We start from the raw sequence: 7,043 nt of genomic DNA, 5'->3' as shown, positions 1-7,043 counted from the left end.
GGACCCTAACCTGAGTATCCAGCCACTCTTCCCAGCCAACTAGTCCAGCCTTGGAAGACAAAAGAAAAGTGAGGAAGAATCCAATAGAGGGATGCTTTTGGAAGCCCTTGTCAAGAAATTCCAATGGACTTTCATATGAACATTTGGCGAAAATTGCCCTGTTCTGACTTTTTTCTAGTTCCCTGTCTAGAACTTGTAACACTAATTACTCTTGCCTTTATTTCTCCTTCACATCTCCTATTCATGATTCAAGGACTTTCTTTTCCCCTTAGAGACAAGAGTTATGCAAATTGGGAGTCTTTTAGATAGACCCTCTGAAAGAGTACTCCAATTGCCTCACCCTTCATTCCTGTTCAGCATGGAAGAAGCCAGAGGGGTCTGAATCCCTAGTCCCTATTGGCAATTTGGGTAATCTCTTCAGAGGATGATGTGATAAGAATAGGAGGTAAGAATTGGCTAGGTGGTTAGGGTAAAAAGATCCCAAAGAAAAGTTGCCAGTTTCTTGGCTAAAAATCAAAATGTCCTTGGACCTCTTAGCAACATACTCTGTTCCAAAGGCCAAAAATGTCGAAAGTATTTGGGAGCATGTATCTAATCCTTAAAAGATTTTAGGGCTGGGCATGGTGGCGCAGGCCTGTCCCAGCACTTGGGAGGCAGAGGCAGGCAGATCTCTGTGAGTTCAAGGCCAGCCTGGTCTACATAGTGAGCTCCAGGACAGCTGGGGCTACAAGGAGACCCTGCTTCAAAAAGACCAAAAGAAAAAAGAAATATTTTAGGGTTACTTCTTTAGAGGGGGGAATGTTAGAGTAGCCAAAAGCCAAATAAATAAATAAATAATAAAAATTCAAAGAAAAAGAAAGAGTACATGAAGATATCAGAAAGAAGTGATGGGGAGATATGGGAAGAGTTGGAGGGGAGGGAGTGGCATGGATTTGATCAAAACACCTTATATGCATGATGAAATTCTCAATAAATAATTTATTTAAAGATAAATAAATAAATAAATAAATAAATAAATAAATAAATAAAAATTAGCCTCTCTCCAGCTCAAGCAAAATATCTCTATTGGTGTAGTAGTGGCACTTTCATCTTGGGGGTAATTAAAGCTGTTCAACTGGCCTGCTCAATGGGAGGGAAATCATGCATGGCACTGTAAACTTGGCCAAATACATGGCTGGAGAGATCAAGGCCCTAGAGAACTTCTGTCACTTCCCTAGATCATTGTAATTTCTTACTGTAATCTAAATATATAACCTTACATTTACAGAGAAGTGTGCCTCTCACCACTCATCAAAGAAGTTTCCTATTGCAACAGACAAAGACTATTACAAAGTTCTACAACTGGTCAAACACAGAGAATAATTGTCTATGAGATACCCAGACCTAAGTGATGCATCTGCAATGCCCTCTATACCTAAAGCTCAGGGAAAATCATGGAAGAGGGGGCAGAAAGAATGTAAGAGCCAAAGGGACGAGACACTTGCTGCTAGTTAATGAACTCTAGACATGACAGAAGGTATACCAATGAAATCACCACAAGATTCCAAATCTAATAAGATCTGCCTAATGACAAAACCAGTTGACATGCCAAGGTGGATGGGGGAAATTTCACAGGTCATACCTTAAGATGAAGAGTTACAGGCAATCAATGGATGCTAAAGGAGGGAGAACCAGTTTTGTCCAGAGATTAGCTCCCTGAGAGGATATTTAATAAACAGCCCTAAACATATGTACACAGGAGCACCACTCAATGGACTCAGTGCATTATATGTGTATGTATGTCTTTGTCTGTGTGTCTGTGTGTCTATGTCTGTATTTATAAATGTATGTATATGTACCTAATAATCAAGAAAGAGGACAAGAAATTGAGAGGGAGTGGGAGGACATGAGAGGAGCTGGAGGGGGCCTCAGAAGGCTAGAAATAATGGAAAGATTATACTCATGTATAAAATTCTCAAAAATAAAAATTTTTAATTTAAAAACAAATTTAGAAAAGCTTAAGGAGATATAATTAAATGCAGCATATTTTATGAATTGAATTCTAAAAAAGACATTAGTACTGTAACACAATTAGTATTATTAACACTTTCTTAATATCTGTAAGTGTACCAAGATTAGGTTAATATGTTAACATTATGAAAATTTGGAAAGAAAATTAGAGAAAAACTAGAAAGCCAGTGAGTAACAGAGAAACTGTACTGTCTTTGCAACTATTGCCTAAATCTAAAATTATTTAAAAAAAATTGTATACATATTCAAAATACCATTTACAAAATTTCAGAAATGCTGTTGCTAATCATTTATCATAAAGAAATGAAGATGTGAGCTGGAGAGATGACTCAGCAGTTAGGAGTACTAGCTGTTCTTGAAGAAGACTCAGGTTCGAATCCCAGTACCCACATGGCAGCTAACAACCATCCATAACTCCAATTCCAGGGAATCTGACATCCTCTTCTGTCCTCTGGAGGCTCCACACAATAAAGGTGCACTTACATACATGCAATCATAACATTCATTCACATAAAAATAAAATAAACAAATTTAAAAATTTAAAAAGAAATAAAGATGCCACTGTGGTACAAGACTTTATTCCCAGCACTCAGGGGGCAGAGGCAGGCAGATCTCTATGAGATCGTGGCCAGCTCGGTCTCCATAGCCTGTTCCAGGCCATCTGGGGCTACCGGGAGACCCTGTCTCAAAAAGACCAAAAATTTTTTTTAAAAAAAGGATAAATATGTAGACAAAAATTTACTACATCTCAATAGATAATAAGTGAAAGGCATAATGTAAGTACTAGGAAATTGAGCATTAAAGTCACAAATATTTTATAGCTTCTAAAGTGATATTTTAGAAGCAAAATAATATTGAAAAATATGTTATTAAAAGTGAGTAAGGGGGCTGGAGAGATGGCTTAGCAGTTAAGAACACTGGCTGTTCTTGCAGAAGACCCCAGTTCGAATCGCAGTACCCACATGGCAGCTGACAACTGTCCATAATTCCAGTTCCAAGGAATCCGACAGCCTCTTCTGTCCTCCGTGGGCATTGCACAACACAGGTATACTTACCTATATGCAGGCAATACACACATGCACATAAAATAAACATAATAAAATGTTTTTTAAAAAGTAAAAGCCGAGTGAGAAAAATATATTAAAAGTCAGTAAAAATTGATTTGAAAATAATTTTTCAAGTACAAAGTTATTTGTGTTTGTATGTACATATATGCTCCTGCAGAAAAAATACAAACACAAAGCATGGATGAAAATACTTCTGGAAAGCTAAAGATGCTTTATTAATAGGGATCATCACTGACTTTAGAACTCAGTGAAGCTCATTTTCCCATTGAAGTAGGACTTCAAATACATGTTCTTGTTCCTTCCTTTGATTTTATGTGCAGAACACAAGCTCTCTCTCTTTTTCTCTCTCCTCTTTCTCTCACCTCTCTCCCCCCCCACAACCTCTCAGTTTCTCAACCTTGTCCTGCTCTCCTTCCCTTTTTTTTCAGAAAGTAAGAAAGTACACTATGATCCCTATCTTTGAGAACACTTCAGTTAACTGTATTTGCATAAGATTAGTGACCTCCTGGTAAGGCCAACTTCTCCCTAGACTCAAGATTATTAAAATTTGTCAAAACAGAGTAAGATAGCGCCAAATGGGACCCAGTAACAACAACAAAAAAACAAAGCCACCTTTTTTCAAAACTGCACAAAATCTACGGAGGCAAATCTATTGGAGCTTAAAATCCATTATCTGCCTGGTCTGCATGGGTACATTAGAAAGCATTTCTAGAACTAAACAACAGGAAAGAAGATTTCACTCTGGACCGGCACATGGTTTTCGCAGTCACTCCACTGGTGTCTGGTCTAGCTGGGGGGCCAGGGGTAGGGGGGCACAGATTGGTCTCCACTCTGAACACAGCTCAAGCAAGAAGAGAATTTATAGCCAAGGGATAGGGTGAGTTCATCAAATGGAAAGTGCATCAGGAAATCATCAGGGATTCGGGGTTCTGGCCAAATAGATGTGATAGGATTCCAGATGAAGAATCCTAATAGGATTCTGGGACATAAAACAATACCTAAGGATTTGGATGGTGGAGGGCCAGAAACCAGAGCAGGTGCTGGGATGATCCGGTATTGAGCTCTGTCTAAAAGGACTGAGCATGTTATTGTTAAAACTGGATTTTATCAGGAAGTACACAAAGAAGCCGAAAGAAAGTTCAGAAGCCTAACTAAAAAAATCTTTGTCAGGCATCAGCCACCCTAATGATTATCGTATTTCACTTACACTTCAGCTACAGAGTGGCAGCTGCATGGCACTGGAGGAAGAAACCAACGTCTATGGGCATTTGTGAAGCCCATAGACTAGGAGAGCCAGACTTATCAAGCTATTATATAGGCTGCCTAGTTAGATGAGAATGTTAGATAAACAAAGAATAATTGTTTAGTTTAAACATGAGCCAAATATTTCATGGGATGGCAAACTTACATAAACAACGACTATACTTAGCATCTGAAATTGGCATTTAACTGAATAACCTTTATTTTTTTCTGATACCCCTATCCAGCGATAGGCTCAAACCCTCACCCTACCAAGATCATCAGCATATACTTCTTTCTCATTTTTATGACTTAAAATGTTACTAGATTTGCTTTCAATGCAAAGGATCAAACTCAGTGCTTGGTACATGCTAGTCAAGCCTTCTGACACTGAGCTACATCCCCAGCCCTAAAATGCTACTGAAGAAAATGTTATATTGAAAACATTTGAGGTAGACTGTGTAGTGCTTCTAATGCCTTAGTCAATAGATATCACAAAAAAGAAAATACATAAGACAGTTAACATAGACACCCTTCTGATAAAAAGAGCCTGATTACTTTTGTGGTAACAAATACATGTTGGAGTTACTGAACTTTATTAAAATATATTTTTACTGATTTTTGTGGATTTCATACAATACATCTTAATCATATTTAGCCCCACTTTCACTATCTGCAACCCTTGATAACCCACCCACAGGAGTTCATGCATTTTGTCATATCTATTAAGGCCTATCAAGTCAAGTTGTATATCCAGATGTCCCTCAGCATGAGTTCATCTGCTGGAGCTTGTGCAATCTGTCTAGTATCACTCCTTTGAAGGAGATCAAGTCTCTGTCACCTAGCAGTGATCAACTGCTGATAGTTCCTTGTCAAAGTCGTGGCCTCCTGACCATTTCCCCAGTTCTATGCTGGTTATTGTATGATTGTGTTTGCACGGGTCTTGTGCATGGTGTCACCATTGCTGTAAGTTTACTGAACTTTTAATCAGAAAAATTATTTTAAGTATTTTTGAATGCAAGAAATATAAAAGCAATAAAACTAGCAATAAGATAGAAACAAAATAGAACTTGCCTTTGGAATGCAAAAAGAAGACTGGGTTCTTGCGTGGGGAAGTTTGAATTGCTTGCTAACCCATTAGTAAATGTTGGTGATGTTCAATATAATACTTAGAAACATGATTCACTCCTGGAGGAGGTTATTCACTCAAGCTGTAAATCAGAATACTCCCACTTATATAGGCAATGATCCATTAATATTTATTCAATAAGGAATAAGAAATATTCAGAAATAAAAGGGAACAAGAGCTTTTGGAAATAATCCTCGAAGGAAGTAAGAGAGAGAGCAGACAGATCAAGGCAAACAAGTCTGGGATCCCAGAAGTGCGTCAAAATCCATGAGAGTGTTGAAGAGCCTCATTCCAAGGCAGGAACACAACTTAGCTTTTTCTGCAAGAGGAAAATTGGTGAGCAAACTCTGCCTCCTTGGAGCTGCAAACATCTGCAGGGCTATTATCTAATCCTTGCATTCCCAATGTCTAGGTTTTTGCATGTCATAGAAAATAACTATTCAGCAAGAATTGTTATTGTTACTTAAAATCTAATATGATATGGGTTAACGTGATTTCTCAGTAATGAAAGATTCACTTTGCAGCCCTGGTTTTATTTGCAATATACTAAACACGTAACGAATGTTTCACGATTGGAATGTAATGAATGATAATAAAAGAGCCAGAAAGAGACTTGAAGGAAGATTGACTGCCACCCATGTAGAGACCAACTTGACAGGAAAAGTCAGCTGGGCAAATATTTAACTTACTGTACTTGTCTCTATCTGCTGTAGAAGGTTTTTAAAGGGCTTAGCTGGGTAAATGTGCTTTTGCTTGATGGTCTAGCAAGGGAAGTGTAAATGACAGTGAGTTGGATCCTTCTAGTTGTGTCCTGTTTTCTTCAAAGATTTAGTTCCTTCTGGAATGAGTAAATCAAAGTAAACAGTTGCTAAATCTTTACCTTGCATTGCATCTTCAAATGTGTCCTTCATATTTGATATTCAGCATCTATTTGCTAGGAAATATTCAAGTAGACTAAAGCTACTGTCAAATTATTGAAATTATTTCACTTAAGCATTTTTCAGGGCCTGCCTTGGATAGATTTTGTTTGTATTAAAAATTAAAGTTCTTCAATGAACAAAACAATCCCTGCAGTGGGCAAATATCTAAGAATTTCCTGAATGTTATTGATAATGGCAAAACTGGAAGAAACCCAAAAGTTCATCAATAATACAATGGATAATTTCACTTTATGGTGTTCAAGCAATGAAATATTATTCATCAATGAAAGGAACTAATTCAACCTGTACTAATCAACATGAATGAATCATAAAATTAATCTTGCTAAAATCATAGACAAATTCAAATAGCATAATTCAATTTGTAGAAAGTTTAAATTTGGGGGAAAAAAAAAACAATGTAATAAAGCTTGAGCATAGATACCCAGTTGACAAAACTACAAAAATAGGTACAGGTTACATTTGGAAGAGAGTAAATTGATGCATTTGGCATGGGCCTCTGAAGTGCTGGTCATGTCCTGTTTCCATTTTTAACTGCATCAAATATTTATTCATATAGTCATTACTGGTATCCATGAGGGATTGCTTCCTGGACTCCCAAAAGCTACCAAGTTCTGCAGATGTTCAAGTTTTTTTTTTTTTTTTTTTTTTTTTTGCCGG

The sequence above is a fragment of the Nannospalax galili genome, unplaced genomic scaffold (assembly GCF_000622305.1).
Source record: "Nannospalax galili isolate Female #2095 unplaced genomic scaffold, S.galili_v1.0 scaffold4167, whole genome shotgun sequence".
NCBI lineage: Eukaryota > Metazoa > Chordata > Mammalia > Rodentia > Spalacidae > Nannospalax > Nannospalax galili.
The sequence above is the reverse complement of the archived record's forward strand: the minus strand, read 5'-3'. Positions refer to the sequence as shown.